The sequence below is a fragment of the Colobus angolensis genome, unplaced genomic scaffold (assembly GCF_000951035.1).
Source record: "Colobus angolensis palliatus isolate OR3802 unplaced genomic scaffold, Cang.pa_1.0 Scaffold7, whole genome shotgun sequence".
NCBI lineage: Eukaryota > Metazoa > Chordata > Mammalia > Primates > Cercopithecidae > Colobus > Colobus angolensis.
Genome location: NW_012120709.1, coordinates 24,332,760 through 24,353,523, shown reverse-complemented (window position 1 = coordinate 24,353,523; position 20,764 = coordinate 24,332,760). Strand labels below are relative to the sequence as shown.

The 20,764-nt window shown below is 44.1% G+C and overlaps 1 protein-coding gene across 2 annotated transcripts in view; it reads left to right on the top strand.

The window, feature by feature from the left end:
* The first annotated feature begins 20,061 nt into the window (after nucleotides 1-20,061).
* Nucleotides 20,062-20,764, top strand: part of FXYD6 (FXYD domain containing ion transport regulator 6) — a 40,310-nt gene continuing 39,607 nt past the window's right edge. The window contains exon 1 of one of the 2 annotated variants that reach the window (XM_011926856.1): nucleotides 20,062-20,244. The gene's annotated coding sequence lies outside the window, so the exon portion shown is untranslated. The remainder of the gene's footprint in view (nucleotides 20,245-20,764) is intronic. The other variant, XR_001000130.1, reaches the window with a different exon arrangement.

Genomic DNA, 20,764 nt, shown 5'->3' with positions numbered 1-20,764 from the left:
CAGGTCCCCTTATTGCCCTCTGGCTGCTCTTTCTCAGTCTTCCACAGATTCTGAAATTGTGTTCCCAGGAGACGTCCTCAGCTCTCTTCTTTTCTCTTGGTAAATGGTAAATGCTAACCCTGGGCCATGTCATCTATTCCCAGGGTTTGCAACATACACCTATGGAGCCAGCAGGAATTTGCTCCATGTCACTAAAGAGTAAAAAATCTCACCTTTCTTTTTAAAATCAGATGAATCTGACTTTGAACTGCTGCAGCCTGGCTGAAAAACATCCCTTGTCATCTTCTTCCCCAGAAGAGCTTCTTGGCCATTGATCCCCAGGTTGGGTACTCCATCTGCAGCCCTTGTGGGTACCCCTCCGAGTACTGTACAGGTAAAGGGCATAGTTTCCAAACCTTTGTTCTCCGTGCCCTCACGCTCAGGGACCTCACTGTCCCTGGGTCAGACTGAGGCTGCACCCCTATCTTCAACCCTCAAATCTTCTTCCCCTAGCAGGTAGTTCAGGCCTATCTCTTTTATGAACACTGCACAAAGGCTTGTAAATTCTCTATGAGATCAAGGCCATTCCTTCCTGGTAAGATCATGCCAGAAATCAGGATGAGTATAGAATTCAGTAATTGTGCACACATTTTCATGTGAACGTAAGTTTTCATTCCTCTAGGATAAATTACTATCAGTGGGACTATCGTATCCTCTGGTAATTGTATGTTTAACCTCGTAAAAAACTGCCAGGCTTTTTCTAGAGTGGCTGTACAATTTTTCATTCCTACCAACAATGTAAGCATTTCATTTGTTCCGCATCCTCACCGGTATTGTCAGTATCTTTTTTTGTAGCCATTCTAATGGATGCAACAAGACACAATGCTATCTCTTTGTGGTTTTAATCTGCATTTCCCTAATAACTAATAATATTGAGAACCTTTTGATGTGTTTATTTGCCATCTGCATATCCTCTCTGGTGATGTATCTGTTCAAATATTTTACCAATTTCTTCATTGGGTTGTTTCTTATTGCTCAGTTTTGAGAGTTCTTTATATATTCTGGATACAGTTTTTGTTGGACATGTGATTTACAAATATTTTCTCACTTTGTGGCTTGTCTTTTCATTCTCTTAATTGTGTCCTTAACAGACCAAACATTTTTCATTTGGCAAAATTCAACTTATCAATTTTTTTCTTTTTAGATTGTGCTTTTGCTATTGTATCTAAGAACTCTTTGCCAAATCCAAACTCAGGAAAATTTTCTCTGATATTTTCCCTTAAGAATTTATTGTTTTATGTTTTACATTTGGGCCTGTGATCCATTTTGAATTAATTTTTGAATACTCTTGAGGTCTAGATTAAGGTTCATTTTTATTTGTCTGCAAAAGGATGTTCAGTTGTTCCAGCACCATTTGTTGAAAAGACTGCACTTTTTCCATCCAGTTGTCTTTACATTTGTCAAAAATCAATTGAACATATTTGTGTGGGTGTGTTTCTTGACTATCTATTCTGTTCCATTGATCTACATGTCTGTTCTCTCAATTATACCATGCTGTTTCAATCACTGTAGCTTTATAGTATGACAAAATTGGGTAGAGTAAATCCTCCAAATTCGTCCTTGTCCAAAATTGCTTTAGCCTTTCTGGTTCTTTTACATTTTCATGTAAGTTTCAGAACAGCTTCCCTATATTTACAAAGAAACCTGTTAGAGTTTTTTTTATTGGGATTGTGTTAAATCTATGGGTCAATTTGAAGAGAATGAACATGTTAATTATATTGAGCATGTTGCTCCATTTATATTACATAGAGCTTAGATTTCTTTCATCTAGGTTTTGTAGTTTTCAGCATACCAATCCTGTACCTATTTTGTGAGACTTACAGCTAAGTATTTACAGGTTAACATAACATTTTTACTAAAATAACTATGTTTTTCAAATCAAAACAAAGTATTTTACATTGTTTACACTGCTTTACATTTTTGCAAATCTCTTTAATGTCTGGCTTAATAAAAGATAGCTGGATTCTCATACTTGGTTCTATATTCAATCTGTTGTTTATGTTGTTTTTGTTGAAATATATGAAGAAAATCCGATCTCACATAGATACAGAGTTGGAAAGTGGAAGGGTATTCAGTTTCAGATAATTCTGGATCCTTTTTAAAATATTATACTTAACCTTGAGAAGTGGCAAATTCTTGAAGTTTAGTTGCAGTGTGGACTCAGAAACCATATTAATTAATTTTTTGTATTGGGTTAATTTAAAATCTAATTAGACATTGGTCTATCTTGCACTCCAAAATGGGTCTTTTACCCATGCCTAATTTTATAGCATCATTCATTGATCATTTGGAAAATATTGGTTCTCTAAGTTGTAAATGACTTCCAAATGTTAGCACATTTCATTATACAATATCGAAAACTACATGTCTTAATATCACCACTGGAAGTCCTAGCCAGAGCAAACAGGCAGGAGAAAGAAATAAAAGATATTCAGATAGGAAAAGAAGAAGTCAAACTATCTCTCTTCACTGATTATATGATTCTATACCTAGAAGACCCTGAAAACTCTGCCAAAAGGCTGCTAGAACTGATGAACAGCTCCAGTAAAGTTTCAGGATACAAAATCAATGTACAAAGATCAGTAGATTTCTATATGCCAATAACCTTCAAGCTGAGAGTCAAATCAAGAATGCAATCCCATCTACAATAACCAAACATACACACAAAATCTAGGAGTACATCTACCAAGGAGGTGAAAGATCTCTACAAGAGGTACATAACACTTCTGAATGAAATCATAGATGACAAAAACAAATGAAAAAAATTTTGTGCTCATGAATTAGAAGAATCAATATTGTTAAAACGGCCATATCACCCAAAGAAATCTACAGATTCAATGCTATTCCTATCAAACTACCAATGCCATTTTTCACAGAACTAGAAAAAACTATTGTAAAATTCATATGAAACCAAAGAAGAGTCCAAACAGCCAAAGTAATCCTAAGCAAAAGCAACAAAGCCACTGGCATCATATTACTGGACTTCAAACTCCACTATAACGCCAGAGTAACCAAAACAGCATGGTACTGGCACAAAAAAAGTCACACAGACAAATGAAACAGAATAGACAACCCAGAAATAAAGCCACACACCTATAGGTATCTGATCTCTGACAAAGTCAACAAAAATAAGCAATGAGGAAAAAAACTCCCTATTCAGTAAATGGTTCTGGGATAGCTGGCTAGCCATATACAGAAGAATGAAACTGGACACCCAACTTTCACCATAGATAAAAATTAACTCAAGATAGAGTAAACGTTTAAACGTAAGACCTCAAACTATAAAAATCCTAGAAGAAAACCTAGGAAACACCATTCGGGACATCAGCCCTGGGAAAGAATTTATGACTAAGTCCTCAAAAGCAATCGCAACAAAAGCAAAAATTGACAAGTAGGACCTACCTAACTACCGAGCTTCTGTAGAGCAAAAGAAACTATCAACAGAGTAAACAGAAAACCTACAGAATGGGAGAAAACATTCACAGACTATACGTCTGACAAAGGTCTAATATCCAGAATCAATAAGGGACTTAAACAATTGAACGAACAAAAAAACGAATACCCCTATTAAAAAATGATCAAAAGACATGAGCAGACACATCTCAAAACAAGACATACAAGCAGCCAACAAACATGAAAAAGCGCTCCACATCACTAATCACCAGAGAAATGTTAATCAAAGCCACAATGAGACACCGTCTCACACCAGTCAAAATGGCTACTATTAAAAAGTCAAAAAGCAACAAATGCTGGGGAGACTGTGGAGAAAAGAGAACACTTATACACTGTTAGTGGGAATGTAAATTAGTTCAGCTACTATGGAAAGAAGTTTAGAGATTTCTCAAAGAACTTAAAAACAGAGCTATCATCACTGGGCATATATCCAAAAGAAACTAAACAGTTCTACCAAAAAGACACATGCACTCATGTGTTCATTGCAGCACTATTCACAACAGCAAAGACATAAAATCAACCTAGGTGCCCAAAAACTGTGGATTGGATAAAGAAAATGTGGTATATACACACCATGGAATACTACACAGCCATAAAAAAACCAAAACCATGTCCTTTGCAGCAACATGGATGCAGCCTGGAGGCCATTATCCTTAGCAAATTAATATAGGAACAGAAAACCAAATACAGCATGCTCTCACTTATAAGTGGGAACTAAACATTGGGTACTCATGAACATTAACATGGCAACAGTAGACACTGGGGACTACTAAAGAGGGGGGATGGAGTGGGGCAAGGCTTGAAAAACTAACCATTGGGCACTATGCTCAGTACCTGGATGGTGGGATCAATTGTACCCCAAACCTCAGCATTCCACAACATATGCATATAACAAACCTGTACGTATACCCCCTGAATCTAAAATAAAAGTTGAAATTATAAAAATATTTAATATAAAAAATAAATAAAATGTTCATCATGCTTAAGAACAACAACAAAAAAATCACCACTCATCTCATCGGAAAAGATTTTACAAATTGGGAAGCTGTCAAGCTCTTGGTAAAGGATGTAGATTCTCTAAAATTCTAATTTTTATTTATTATTTATTTATTTATTTATTGAGATGGAATCTCTCTCGTCGCCCAGGCTGGAGTGTAACGATGAGATCTTGCCTCACTGCAACCTCTGCCCCGTGGGTTCAAGCTATTCTTGTGCCTCAGCCTCCCGAGTAGCTGCTGGGACTACAGACATGCACCACCACGTCCGACTGATTTTTGTATTTTTTAGTAGAGATGGGGTTTCACCGTGTTGGCCAGGCTGGTCTCAAACTCCTAACCTCAGGTGATCCACCCACCTCGGCTTCCCAAAGTACTGGGATTACAGGCGTGAGACACCGTGCCTGGCCTGAAGATTTTAATTTTTAATTGAAAGTTTAAACTTTATCATTAGTGACAAATATTGTCATTTGTTTTCCTTGAGGTGATAAGCTCATTTTACTAATTTCTAAAAAATAATTGCCAATTCTCAAGTCTGCGTAATTATAATTTGTCTGTTGATCTTCACTCAAGTAAAAATGGTGTTTTGTGAAAAAACCAGTTAGCTTAGCATGCAGCTCAAAAGTACAAGTCTTTTTCTTTGAGAGAAACTTAACACTTTGATATGCAGCAGAGATCCTCTATGCCTGCTTCCCATTTTGTCACACTAAATATTAAAAAGACATGTGCTCAGGGTTGAAATTTAACCATATTAATAATTTTTAATAACAATTTTTGTGGCTTCTTCAAGGATGTTCTTAAGTGAAACTGGCAAGTGTGTGAAGGTGAACAACAGTCACTACAAGTACTATGCAGGTCGGTGCCACTGTCTGATTCCTGCTGAGGAGACTCACCTTGCTTCTATGCCGTTGGTGCAGATGTCAACACAGTGAAAAAGACAAATGACATCATAGCATCATTATGAAAATAGTTTTGACCCTGCTGACTCCCTGAAAATGTCTCTGGCTGCCCCAGGAGTTCTCAGACCCTGCTACATTAGACCATACGAGACAAAAAAGAAAAATCTAGAGATATTGATTTGAACCGTACTTCCTGGAAATTCTATTGGAATCATATCTTTATCTCACCCTCACTACCTTTTCCTACTTTCGGGGAATAGTGAACAATCTGTCATCTGAAGAGGCCTAAGTCTAGTCAGCTTTATGCTGTGACGTTGGGTCTTGTTGAAGGAGATGGATGAAAATTTAACTGCAGTTTAATAAAGAGCACAGTGGGTGGGAGGAAGAAGAGTGGTTGGGAATTTGCATTTTCTTAACTTCCTGGGTTTGATGCATCCCAGGTGAGCACTCAGGTTCTACTTAGAAACACTTCAATAATTCTCTCTGGGTTTCAGGAAGCATATCTGATATAGTCAATATCAGCGATGACATCTGGATGGGTTCAGTTTTGTGGTTGGGACTAGAGATCAGAATCCATCAGTTCCCCTCTGATTATCCCTCTAACTGGACCAATAGATGACCCAAATTCAATTGAATTCAACAAGTTGTCACAGGCACTTCTTAGTACCAAGGACTGTCTGAAACGCTGGGAACGGAGGCTGAGGTTGGGTTAGAGGACACACACCTATTGGTAATTCATCACAGTATTCCCCTCGCTGGCCCTTCCTACTCTGGTCTTCTTGTTTTTGTTTTTTTTTTTTAAGCTTGATTGTGTTTGTAATTTTGTAACTTAGTTTTCATTTTAGGAGCATTTAAAAAAATCCAAACGGGCTAGGCACAGTGGCTCACGTCTATAATCTCAACACTTTGGAAGGCCGAGGTGGGAGAATCACTTTAGGTCAGGAATTTGAGACCAGTCTGGACAACATATTGGACCTCATATCTACAAAAAAATTTAAAAATAACCAGGCATGGTGGTGCCTCCCAGCTACTTGAAAGGGTGAGGCAAGAAGATCTCTTGAGCCCTGGAATGCAAGATTGCAATGAGCTGTGATCCAACCACTGCCCTCCAGTCTCAGTGATAGAGGTCCTGTCTCTAAACCAAACCAAAACAAAACAAAACAAAAATCCTGAAAATTATGAAAATAATATAAAATGTGCCATTTATATGTGCCAAGTATTGTGCTATAAACTCATCACATTGTCACATACCTTATCTCAATCTCTCCAAACATTATGAAGTAGGTACTGTTACAAAAAAGAAAGTAATCAATCCCACCATCTAGAGGTAAATACTGTTAGCATTTTGGTAAAATCTTTCTGGAACTTTTTCTACACATCCATAGATAGATGTCTACAGTTGTATATTAATGGGATCATATTATATAGGTTGTTTTGTATCTTGATTTTTTTCTGTTAAATGAGATGAACACCTTCCCCATGAGGTTAGATATTACAAGTAGTCCTCCATCATCTGAGGGGGATATGTTTCAAGCTCCCAGTAGATGCCTGAAACTGTGGCTAGTACCAAACCCTATCTCTCTCTATCTCTATCTATCTATCATCTATCTATCTGTCTACATATCTATCTACACACTCTCTCTCTCTTTATATATACATATGTATACACACACATGCTGTCTCTATATATGTGTATATATATGTGTGTATACACGCACTATGTTTTTTCCTATACATATATACCTATGAAAAAGTTTAGTTTATAAATTGGGCACAGTAAGAAATTAACAACAATAACTAGTAATAACATAGAACAATTTGATAATATACTGTAATAAAAGCTATGGGAATGTGGTCTCTCTCTCTCTCTCTCTCTGTCTCTCTCTCTCTCAGAATATCTTATTGAACTGTCCTTACCCTTCTTGCTGTGATGAAGAAGGGACAGAGCCTGATGGCACAAGGTTTCATCACACTACTCAGAACAGTGTACCATTTAAAACTAAGGAATTGTTTATTTCTGGAATTTTTCATTTAGTATTTTAGGATCTTGGTTGAACATAGGTAACTGAAACCATGAAAAATGAAATCATGGGCCGGGTACAGTGGCTCATGCCTATAATCCTAGCACTTTGGGAGGCGGAGGTGGAAAGATCACTTGAGCCTAGGAGTTTGAGACCAGTCTAGGCAACATAGTGAGATGCTGTTTCTAAAAAAAAAAAAAAAAATTAAATCATGGAATGGGAGGACTCCTGTACTTTCTTTTTTAATGGTTTCAGAATATTTCACGGTATGAATGTATCAGTTTACTTAATCCACAAGTGGACATCTAAGTAGGGTAGTTTCCAATTGCTAATAGTATTAATATAAACAATACTGCAATAAATTTCTTCGTGCATTCTGAAGCAATGATCTCCAAAAGGTAAATTCCTATCAATAAGATTGTTTACATTTCTAACCCAAATGCGAAACTGATTTTTAGAAGAGTTGAATTCACTTCTATTCCTCCAATGGTGTCTACTGTAGCTTCAAAGAAAGCTAAAGGCTGACAGAAAAGTGCATGTGAATGTGTTCTTACGTGGATACCTGTGTGTATATGTCAGTTTTTCATAGGCGTGAGGGTTCACTTATTCATTTAACATTTTTGAGCATCTACCATGAGGCAGAGAGTCAGGGATTCAACTGTGAGAAACTCAACATGACTCCAGCTCTGATGGAGTCGAACATATATCTTTTTAAAATAAAACAACTGCCATCAGTGGATGAAGAAAAATTATGTAAAGATATGACTGCCTGTACCGAGGGTCTACACCGGTCTGGTGATGATTGGGGGAGATCAAGGAAGGCTTCCTTGAAAAGGGAATATTAGAGCTAAGCTCTGAAGCATAAGAAGGCATTCACTAGATGAAGAGTAGGAGGAGGAACCGTGTTCCCAGCAGAGAGAAAATTTTTATCTCTTGTTCCACCCTCAGCAGGAATATCTTGCCAAGCAAATCTACTGCCATTCCACACACACGAGCAGTCCTGCCTTTCTGCCTCGGTTCGCTGTTCTCCCAACTCTTTTTCCTCCCAAAGCAGGAAGCCTATGACTCAAAAAATGCAAAGAAGCCTGGAGAGGCTGGAGCCCAAAGAGAGAACGGGAGAGTGAGGCCAGTGGGTACTGAAGATGTGCCAGGTACTGAAGATGTGCCTGATCTTGAGTGTCTCAGTGTGCCCATGCAACGGTGCATGTGTGAGCATCTAAGTGCTGTTGGTAGGTGTACTGGTCACTGCCTATCAAGATGCATTCCCTTGACAAGAAGTATAAGCATTTCTTTGGGCTGGGCCCAGATATCTGTGTTTTAACAAGCCTCTCAAGGTCTGTGAAGCATTCCCAAGTTTGAGAACCACTGGCCTGGAGGGCGTGTTTGTGTGATCGCACCTGTGTGCCCTAGGCTTGGGGATATTTGACTTGCAGGTGGAGATTTGCATCTAGGCGTGTCTTATCTAGGCTGAGATAGACAGCCCACTCTTTCACTTGACCTTGTCCTCTGAGAGCACTCCTGAGGTTAGGGCAGGCACTCTGGGGCACTTAGCACATATTAAATGTTGATGGTAATGACAGCAGCCAGACACGTCTCCAGCTGAGCCCCCATTTCTTATCAGTCCCTGGGTAGAGCAGCCACAAGTTGCCCTCCTTTTATCACCATAGAAATCTAATCTCAACTGTGCAGAAAGCAGGAGGTTCACACTGGGAGAGCAGGAGAAATGACCGATTAGGAGTCAGAAAACATCCTGTACTTCCCTTAAGCAGATTGCTGGGACAAAGGAAACCATTTCTACCCACCCCTGACTGATGTCTCTGGGTATGCAGAGAGAGACAGAGAGAGCAGGGGTGGGCATCCAGATCTCAGCCCCACATGGGGCAGGGGTCAGAGATGGCCGGTGACTGAGAGAAGGAGTCCTAGTGTCACAGGATCAGGCATGGTGGGCCCCCTGTGGAGCAGGATCTCCTCATGGGAAGAAGTCACCAGGAGTACAGAATGCCTGAAGGCTGTGAGCCAAAGTCACGTCTCCCCCAAACAAAATCTCAAGCAAGTACTTGCTTTGCACCCAGATTCCAGTCCTGGCTCTGCCACTTATCAACTGAGTGACTTTGGGAAAGTCGCTTCAACTCTTTGAAGTTCAGTCTCCTTGTCTCTGAAATGGGGATAACAATACAATCTACATCCCAGGGCTGTTGTACGGATTAGATGAGATACAAGTGTGAACTGATCAATACCATGCCAGGCACATAGTAAATGCTCAGTTAAAGTTGGCCGCTGTGTTTGCATTGCTTTCTTGAGGCATGACCAGAGAGTTACACTTGGTCTTCTTGCTCCACTCCCTGAACCAGCTCCATGAGTTAAATTGGTATGGCCAGGGTCAATGGCTCTTTCCTTCCTCCTGGAGCACTTAATTTCTGGGCACCCTGTAAAGATCTGAAGTAGTGGGCATACTCTCTGCCCCACTGTCTCTGATGCCTTGCATCTCGGCATCCACCATGACTATATCACAGTAGTCTGCTACAGGGTGAAGTTCACCATAAAGAGAGTCATGGGTGAAGTGGAGATAAGTAATGCCCAGCCTGCTACGTTCTCTAGGGATAAGGTGTGGGACATGCCTGGCTCCAGGCCTGGCACATCGTAGGTACAAAATAGGTTGTTAAAGATTAAGTAGATTAAGTTCTATCTTGGGACGAATCAAAGTGTTCTGAGTTAGTATAAGAAAGTCAAGAGATGAATAGTTATTGAGCTATTGTAGTTATAGTTATTTTAACTATCAGCCTGCAGGTCCCACACAAGTCATTCCTACCTCTGTGCCTCAGCTAACCTGCCCCCACCCCAAACTCTCCTCCTCCTCCTTCATGGGTGGCTCTTCAGGAAGATAGCCTTGACCGGTCCCATCTCCGTTCTGATCCCTCTCTTACTCTGGATACCTTTGGTGGTAAATATAGTTATTATAATTATCATTGCCAGGCACTGCGGAAGGTATTTTACCTGTGTTATCTTAATGAATCTTCCTAATTTCCCTACGAAAGAAGTGATGAATATCACAGATATAATCTTAACAGATGAGGAAACTGATGCTCAGAGAAGTTAAGTTACTTGTCCACGACCAACAGGAATTAAGTGTCAAGTCCTGGAATTCAATTAATGATTATTTGCACTCATTCTGCTACCGCCCTACTGCCTTCCAAAAGAACCTCATTCTTTGGCATGGAAACTGCAGACAGCATTATTGACCTCTCTGTTGAGCAAGAATTATTTGCCAAGGAAATAAAATGTACGAACCTGGCTCATTTTGCCCGCTCTGACCACAGGGTGAATTCTTCCCGCTACCTGACCTTGACCTCTTCTACTACGACAAAACCCCTTCTCTATTGTTGAGTCCTCAGCAGGGCAGATGGGAAGATTTAAACAGCTTGCACCATGACCAGCGGTTCTTAGGAGAATGGAAAACTAAAAATAAACTCTGTTGGGTGGCGTCTCTGAGGCCTCTTCCAATGACAAAGAGAGGCTGGACTTGGAGGGGAAGGGAAGGCAGAGAGCAGAATCCGGACACCAGGTTTAGAAGCCCTCCGCCTCACTGATTTAGTGCCTGGATCTGGTCCTCTTCAAGGCCCTGGTGAGATTTCTGATCGGCACAGTGGAGCCCAGGACGTCTATGTTAAAGGCCCTCCCACTTGGGCACCAGCCAGTCCTCTCCCCTCTCTGCTGGTGGAGGAACCAAATAAGACAAATGGACCACATGGAAACTTTGAAACTCTTGTTCCTTCCCAGTAGAACTTTTCCTGCCAAGTAAGCAGCCTGCAGGTCCCACACAAGTCATTCCTACCTCTGTGCCTCAGCTTGCTTGCCCCCACCCTAAACCCTCCTCCTTCACGGGTGGCTCTTCAACAAGATGGCCCCGACCCGTCCCATCCCTGTTATGATCTCTCTCTTACTCTGGATACCTTTGGTAGTCTCACCTTAACTGGGAGATTAATAATCAGCACTCACAAATACATAGGTTCGCTAATATTTTTTAGTGTTTTGACCATTTAGGAAATTCTGTGTTTTCTCACTCCTTGGTTAGGATGCAGAAATCATAAGAGATGAATGGGGCAAGGGAAGGGGGACTGGACCGATACTCACGAGATCTTGCTCTGGTCCCAACTCAGCCACTGACAAGCTCTGTGTGACTCTGAGCAAGTCAGTTCCCCTCTCTGGGTCCTGGACTCCCAGTTTGTAAAACATTCTCAAAGGTCTCATCCAGCTCATACATTCCATGGCTCAGCTTCCTTTGACTCACTTTGCTGTGTCTGGTTCAGGGGTCTGCACACAGAAATCTCTTATGCCCCACGTCTTCCCAGCTCTGCTTTTCTGAGGCTGCCTGGTCACTCTTACCACATGTCCCTGGCCCAGGCTCCTGCGGCTCAAGCTCACTGCATGTTCCAAGACTTGTTGTCTGCAAGTCATGCATGAAGCAGCCCAGGGGAGAACTCAGTGGGAGCCTCAACTCATGGTCCCAGGGAGGGCCTGCTAAAATACAGATGCCCAGGTCCCATCCCTGGAGAATCATGGGCTTGAGGTGAGGCCTTATCACCTTACTTTAGTCATCTGCTGCTGCATCAGAAAATGCCTTCCGACTTTGCATTTAAAAAACAACCAACGAACTTGCTCATTTCTGAGGATTAAGAATTAGGCAAGGCCCAGCTGTGTAGTTTCTGGTCAAGGTAGCTGGAGAGGCTGCCTTCAGCTGAGAGCTGGGATGGGAATGTCCCAGAAGACTTCAGGTCTCTCCCCATGTGGTCTCTCTGTAGACCTAGTAGGGTAGTCTGACTTCTTGTTTGTTTGTTTGTTTGTTTTTTCTGGAGATGGAGTCTCATTCTGTCACCCAGGCTGGAGTACAGTGGCGCAATCTTGGCTCACTGCAACCTCCATCTCCCGGGTTCAAACAATTCTTCTGCCTCAGCCTTCTGAGTAGCTGGGACAACGGGAGCATGCTGCCACACCCAGTTAATTTTTTTCTATTTAAGTAGAGATGGGGCTTCACCGTGTTACCCAGGCTGGTCTCAAACTCCTAAGCTCAGACAATCCACCCGCCTTAGCCTCCAAAAGTGCTAGGATTAGAGGCGTGAGCCACCGTGCCCGGTTAGTCTAACTTCTTAAGAGGCAGCATTCAAACAGTGAAGGCAGAAGTTGCAGATTTCTTAAGGCCCAGTTAAAAGTTATACAGTGATAAGCCTGCCTCTTTCTGTTGCTCAGAACAAGTCACAGAGCCAGCCCAGTTTGAAAGAGAGAGGAAACAGACCCCTCTCTCAGTGGAAGCAGGGGCAAAGCTTCATTGCAGAAGAGCACAAGGGAGGAGGACCTATTGCTGAGGCCATCTTTGGAAATATAATTTACCACAACTTTAGAAACACTTTCCAGATTAGTCTGATGTGCTCAAGGTCTGTGAACCACGTCCCGGGAAGTCTGGTCCCACTTCCCCTTTCTCCTTCCTGACGGGTGATGAGCAGCACCAGGCTGCCCCCAAGGCTGATGGGGGACTAATTATTGATGCATCTTGGTTTTCTCTGTCTATATCATTCCTATCTTTTGCATTCAACAAATAAGCATCACACACCCTTTATATTGACACTGGGGGAGGGGAGGGAGAGGGTTAAAAACACCAACCAGACAGCTTTCCCATCCTCAGGTTACTTGCCATCTAAAAGTAAACAACTTAGCTAACTCTTGGGGCTGAGTCATTACATCCCTTCTGATTCCTAATTAGAAAGTTCCAAGCTAAACTTAAGAAGATAACTGTGCATTCTCTTTTTAACAATGTGCCAGGAAGATGTGGAAGATGTGTTTCAGGGCTCTATAAATGTTTAATAATAAATTATAAGTGGCCAGAATAGTGAGTGCTTTACAGCCAGCACCTCCCACTGGCCATATCTAAGGTCCTTACAAGGTCTGAAAAGTAAAAATCAATAGAGATAACGTTATAAATGGTGGACATCAAACATGCATCTGGTCTGAGGAGCAATTACACTAACAGTATCATCAAAGAGATCATTAAATTACAGGAGGATTGGGAGTGTGGAGAAGTCAATGGACCCAGGAGTCCATTAGAAACAGACAAGAGAGGCAGTGCCTCTACGGCCACAGTGGTCTGCTGACCTGCCTAGCGCTCCACTTGGGCACCCAGTGTCATCAGAAATGAGCCGCTTCCCCAAAACAGGCCAGGCACAGCTCTGGGATGCCAGGCCTCTGGCCACTGTTATACCTTGCTTGGAAGAAATGTAAGTTTGTCTACAGGCACTGAATTTTCCCCACAGGGAAGGTCCTTTCTACCTTCCCGGCAGTTAGACTGCAGGCTTCATGTGACTTCCTTATAAACAAGTTCAATGATTTTTATTGTTTTCCTAAACTCCAGTTCAGGTTTTGGGGTGGAGGTGGGAGTGGGAGATGCCAAAGAGAATAAGTGGATTCAAATCAGTCTTATTTGCCCAGCAAAAATGATTGGGCTAGTGGGTTATTGTCTAGTTGCGAAGCTGTTCTCCAGACTGAACGGAGGTGCCTACTGGGTCCCTACAATTCCTCCTTGCTTAAAACCTCAGCTACAGCCTCTGTTCTGAGCCTGGAGCCAGTGGGCTGGAAGAAAGTATATGATGATAAACAGGTGCCTCTCCCCACGAATGCTGGCTCAAAGCACTCAGGGAGGGGCGGGGAGTTCAGGCGCCTGCTTATGCTAACAGGCTGTCAGCTTCTCTGTGCACCAGGAAAGCAGAAATACGAAGCTATTCTGGTCTTGTCTCGGGAGCCATTATGTCTTGAATTTCCAAAGTCATTATCTCCAAAGGGCAACAATGCTCCGTTTTTCTCCCATTTGCATTCACCGGGAAAAGACAAATGGGGGCACATTTGCAGAGACGAGGGGCTTGGGGGAGGAGTGGTCATGTGCTCTGATTTGGATCACCAACAGCTTCTGAAAGAGGCGTGTTCATAATTAGAGATCGGCACCTCAAGGTGACATTTCACACTTACAAGAGAAGTTTAAGTTAATCAGGCAGCAATTGGTTCTCTAGACTAATTGGATTGGGGTGGATTTTTCACTTAGAAACAAATCTCATCCGTGTCTTGGCATGCCTTGAATCATGCTTTTTCCTTACATATGCTATGGTTTTCCTGCGGGAGGACACAGTGAAATTTTATTTCAGACTTCCCTCACTCTGACTGCCTTTGCTTTCTCCCTTTCCCCAAAATCAAGATCCTGGTATAAAGGTATCTAAGTAAGGAAACGGACTGTGCAGGACCCATTCTATGAAGAGAGACGCTGGTGTTTATGCTTCTGATGTGCAGGCACGTGTCAGGTGTGTGTTACTAGGCTGCAAGTGGCAGGTCAAGGTCTTTTAGAGGAGAAGCACTTGTGCTGAATTTTTGCTTTCTCATGGTGAAAGCCTGTCCTCCCCAGCTGTTCCAACCCACATACATCAGTTAGGCTTGTATTGGATGTATGGAACAGAAAACCAGCTACCGTCGCTTTATGTAATAGGAGTTGAATTTGCTCACATAACAAGAAATCTGGGGTGAATGCATTCGGATATTGCTGATGGCTCTTACAGCTTCTCATCCTACCATCCTTACTCAAATACTTATTTTCTTCATGGTTACAAAATGGCTGCTTCACCTCCAGGCATCACATCCATGTTTCTGACAAAGAAGAAGAATGAGGAGGAGGAAGACAGGAAAGAACAAAGGGCTGAGGGCAAAAGGAACATACCACTGTATTTTTCTTGGAGCAATTCTGTTCCAATCTCCTTGGCCAGAACTGGTCATATGGGCACCTAGAGTTGTAAAGGAATCTGGGAAAGTGAGTAGTTTAAACTGAGTACATTGCTGCTCAGTTAGAAAAACGTTCTGATAGAAAGGAAAAAGAAGAGAATTGAAGCTGGCTAGGGACCGAGCAGTGTCTGCCACCCTATCCCTACAGCTCCACGCGTAGTCAGAGAACACCTGCTTTTCATCCCCCAGATCAGTGTGAGGGTTGTCTGCTCTTCCTTTGGAGTCCTGGCCTGGGAGATCCTCAGGACTCACCATTGAGGAGAAGACCTTCATTTGGAAATGATCACAGCCCTGTGAGGCTCACTATCCATCTCTCCTTTGACTGTGGCCTTGAGCACCAACTACTTCCTCCCTTCATCTTGGCAAGAGAAAGCAAAGCTAATGAATTTCACAAGTGTGGTCTAGGCACAGGGTATCAGTGCTCAGGGAACCAATTCTGAAGACTCCCTGAAGACTTATGGCTAAGACCTTTGGTTAAGCCAGCGGGTTGCTGGCTGGAGATCAAAATGAATGTGGAGAAGTTGGTTGGAGCAAGACCAGGCAGGGTCCTTCAAGTCAACAACTACAATTCACTTAAATTCAACAAGTTATAAATGGGTCACCGCACACAATAGTGGGGTTTATAAGTGGAGTGAGAGGCCAGGTCTGACCTTAAGGAGTTCTCATTCTATTAGGGCAGCAGACACATGCAAGTAAACATAGCAAAGTTCAGGCTATGATAAGTGCAATTATAGATGTAGAGACACAATGCTGTTAATTACAGCATGGCTAAGACAGCTTTCATTTTTAATAAGGTAATATTTGAACTTAGCTTTGCAGCATAGGTAGAATTCTTGTAAGTAGAGAAAATAGGTAGAGGATGTAGAGGCAGAGGATGTTTCAAGCAGAGAAAACTATGTAAACAAAGATTTGGGGGTAGGAAGCAGGCAGCATATTTGGATAACTGCATGGCTCTTTTGGTCTGGGACACGGCATTTACAAAGATTGGAGTGATGAGGGTGATGGGGTGAAATAGGGCAGGGAGTGGGTCGGGAGATGAAGCAGGAGAGGCAGGTGGGTGTCAGGTTGTAAAGACTGAATGTCGTGTTAAGAATTTTGACTTTGGCCGGGCGCGGTGGCTCACGCCTGTAATCCTAGCACTTTGGGAGGCCGAGGCGGCGGATCACGAGGTCAGGAGATCGAGACCATCCTGGTGAACACGGTGAAACCCCGTCTCTACTAAAAATACAAAAAAATTAGCCAGGCGTGGTGGCAGGTGCCTGTAGTCCCAGCTGCTCGGGAGGATGAGGCAGGAGAATGGCGTGAGCCCAGGAGGCAGAGGTTGCAGTGAGCCGAGATTGCACCACTGCACTCCAGCCTGGGTGACAGAGTGAGACTCCGTCTCAAAAAAAAAAAAAAGAATTTTGACTTTAACTTGTAGGAAATAGGGAGCCATTGAAGTTTGGAATCACATTTGTATTGTGGAAGATAACTCTACCTAGAGGTAGGGGGACTGTGGCAGAGTCACCAGTGGGAATCTGACCTAGAACAGGAGTGGTGGGCAGGAAAGGAGGCACTGGGGGAGAGGTCTGAGTGTGGCATGTGTTTTGCAGGGTAACTGGATTGGGGCAGTGCCTTTCATAAATACAAGGACGACATGAGAGAGAACAGCTTCAAGGTGTGAGAGGATGGATAGGGAGCGGATTGGGAGGATGGATTGGGAGTGGGCGGTGCTGACTCCCTGGGATTACTTGCTTGGGTCTCCCGGGGAGAGGACTGGGCTGGAGATTGTGGACTCATCAAGCCTAAGTGGGTGGTAAAACTCACTAAATGACTGTGGATTTAGATTGTCCAGAAACTGCATAAAATGACCGAGGACTCAATACAGCTGCTTGAGGGATAGGCTGGAGGAGTTTGACAAAGAAAGGTTGGGGAGAGAGGAAGGGACCCAGAATCAAGGAGTGGTTTGGAAGTGAGCAGAGCTGTTTCAGCTAAGGAGCTAGGAAACAGTTCTGTCCTAGGGGTTGGGGGCTTGGCATTTGGCTGAGTGGGGAGGACACACATTCACACCTGTGCAAAGCCAAGTGGGTATGCAAGGACACAAAGTAGCAGTCAGTAGGCAAGATCGGCTCCCTTCTGCAGCCCCACCCCAGGACGAAGTGGTGCCCCAATTGCCTTCTGTGTCTATCTAGAAGGGATACCTGCTAGGAGGGACGAGATCTGTTCTAAGACTCCTGGTCTCTCCCCTTTAATTTCCCCTTCGGGCCCTCCGTGTCCTGTGTGACCAGGACACAGGTGGTCACTCTGTGACCTGTCTGTGGCTGTGTGATCGGGGCACTGACATGCGGAAGGGTTATTTTGCCGCAATACAAGGGGACCGGGGCAAGTGCTCTCCAGATGGGATTTTAGCTGCACAGTTGTGAGTTACTCAGCCCAGAGCAAGCTTCAAAGCATAGAGCAGTCCCTGATGCTCCCAGCAGTTATACTGTTCTCTCCAACTCCAGGTCTTCCCATGGTTCCAGTTCCGGGAGATGGAGAGGGTTTCAGGAATGGTTTCCATCCTTTCTTATCCTACTTTCTCCATGGCTGCGCAGCCCTGCCCTGGCTCTCTCTTTGCTCCTTGGGCTTGTAAAGAAGCAGGATTCTTTAGCGGGGATTAGTCTTATTTCTCAGTTTCATGTTAGTGCTGCTCCCACACAGCCACCTGAACTCTGACTTGTAGGGTCCACCAGGAACATCCCAAACCAGCCTCTCACCAATTCTTGCTCAGAACAGTTTTCTTGATGCCCATCAGTGGCTTCCCCAGATAAAAGCTGGAATCACCAGGAATTGTTGGGCCAGTCCCACCCTGGCTCCTTCCATACCATACCCCTTCTGCCTCAGGGCTTTTGCACGTACCTTCTGTTCCAGAGGCAGAATCATCTTCCCACCCTGACATCCAAATTCTTGGCTCTTTACCTCATCTTCTTAACACCTCCTGACCTTTCTCAAGGGCTATATCTTCAGGGCTCTGAACTATGCTTTAATTACACTTTTATTCATGGGAACATTTGCTAAATCTCTATCTCACCCAGGGACCACATCTTTCCTCTCCGCAGTATGTCCCCAGATCTTGGCCCAGGTCTCAGTGAAGAGTGGCTCCTCCCGTCCATAAATGGTTGAAAGAATGGAGCAGCTGGTGACCTCTTTTTATGAATGCCCACATTTTTCACAGGGGATAGATGTGTTTCTTTTCCTGCTAGAAGGGAGATGTGACTCACCCTAAAACAAGCTTGTGTGCTGCTTTGTAGCTGTAACACCCCAAATTCTTCCAGCAGTACCCCTGGATGGAACGTGAAGAAGCACTATTTGAGAGTCAAGCCATGGCAGTTGCTCATGCACATTTAACTCCTGTTATCCCTCTGCAGCCTGGGCTGGTCAGCATTAGGTAGGGGGAGCTGGGAAGTCACTGGGCCAAACACTTCGAAACTCTCTGGCTGGAAATGGGACTGAACCAAAAGGTGGCTTGGCTTTGGAGTTCTGAACTATCCTTTCCCAAACAGGCTTGCAAAGCCTGGGCTTGACGTGTCATCACTAGTAGGTGCTCTAAAAAGCAACACAGAGAGGTGGCCAAAAGGCAGGATTCAAGGTCAATTGGAGGAATGAATGTACCTGCCTAAGGACATGGGCCTAGAAAGGGATGTGTTTTTTTTGTTTTTGTTTTTTTGTTTTTTCTTTTTTGAGATGGTGTCTTGCTGTGTCGCCCAGGCTGGAGTGCAGTGGCGCGATCTTGATCTAGGCTCACTGCCAGCTCTGCCTCCTGGGTTCACGCTATTCTCCCGCCTCAGCCTCCCGAGTAGCTGGGACTACAGGCGCCCGCTATCATGCCCGGCTAATTTTTTGTATTTTTAGTAGAGACGAGGTTTCACCGTGTTAGCCAGGATGGTCTCGATCTCCTGACCTCGTGATCCACCTGTCTTGGCCTCCCAAAGTGCTAGGATTATAGGCATGAGCCACTGCGCCCAGCCGGGATGTGGTTTTAAATCTGCCACCTAGAACACATGAAAAGGGAAAAGGACAATTGTAATGCTGTCCTCAGTTTATAGAGGAAAAGACAGGAACGGAAGCGTTAGGCATGCAAATGGGCAAGATTTGAGTCTGGCTTTGGAGAAGGAGCTTTAGCATTCACAGGAACCCCAGAGACTTCAGGACTGGGCCAGAGTGGCATCCATTCAGCCCAGTCCCACGATTAAGGGGTCAGAACTGTCCCCCCAGGAGTCTCCCTGAGGAGATGCTCTTTGGGTACTCTTTCTCATTAGCTATTTATGGTTCCTCTACTGGTTCCAAAACCTTCTTGAGTTCATGTATATTTCCTGCCTTGGAGTTTTGAGATCTGACTATTTATTAAAATAGTTCAATCATCCAGGGCAGAGCTGGAAGAGACTTCAGGATCATCTAGTCCGTCTCCCTAATTTCACAAATGAGGAAACAGACCTAGAACTGGGGGCAGCAAAGGCAGGGCTGGGTTTCTTCCTAGCAGTACCCATCATCCCTGGCTTGGGGTTTGTAAGGAAGTTCTCTGTGGCCCTACCTAGGTTTGGACAATCACAGCCTTCCTCAGTAGCCACCCCTCCACACCGCCCGGCCATACACATGCCTTGACTGAGGCTGGACAGCCTCCATCTCAGCATGGCTCCTGGCTACTGACACTTGGTTTCTTTGGTTTCCACCAGTGCCTGGCCACTGTCCCTTCCTACAAGCTCTGCCCCTAATAGTAAGAGCCAATTTCTTGAGCACTGGCTATGAGCTAAGCCTCCCGTGGGGTCAGTCTTCTAATCACCACGTTCCCACGTGAGGAAATAGACTCAGGAGCTGAATGCAGAGATGTGCTCCAAGCCGCGTCACAGGCAGGGTTGCCGAGCCAGGATTTACATCTTCACATTCAAAGTTCGTCATTGTGAATTTTGACTCTTGGGGACTGGGCTGAGGATGGGGTGGTACTGCTCCTGGTAGGGCCAGATTTGGATGGGGCTTGAAAAGGGGGTTCATGGCAGCAGATCTATGGTTCAGGTGAGGGCCATCCCCCCAGCTCCCCACCTGACTCTAGCTGAAAATGACAACTACAACTGGAGCTGGCTCCTGCGCCCACGACACAGCCATTCATGCTTTTGGTGCACACTCCCCTTAATTACCAAGGTTCCCAATTAACGTGGGCTGCTGTGTCTGGTGCTGGGTTATTTTCTCCTATTTTTCCGTTCCTCGGAGTTTACTATTACAGAGAGACACCAGGTCTGTCATTGTGTCTGTCTTGCTCCCTTCCCACCCTAACCAGAGGGAAACCGATAAGCAACAGCTGATGGCAAATCTGCTCCGGCGCTTGCACGCCCCCTCGGCGGCAGTCTCCTGTTGCTTCTCGGAGCTTGACTGCCCTTTGGAAAAACCTCTCCGCCCCTCGAGAGGAGAGGGGAGCAGAGGACGCGCGCAAGCACGGAGCGGGAGGACCGGCAGGGAGAGGAGGAGAAGGGGTTTGCGCGCGGCCGGCCGCTACCCAGAAGCCTGAGGACGGCGGCACGGAGTGGGCTGTCCCCGC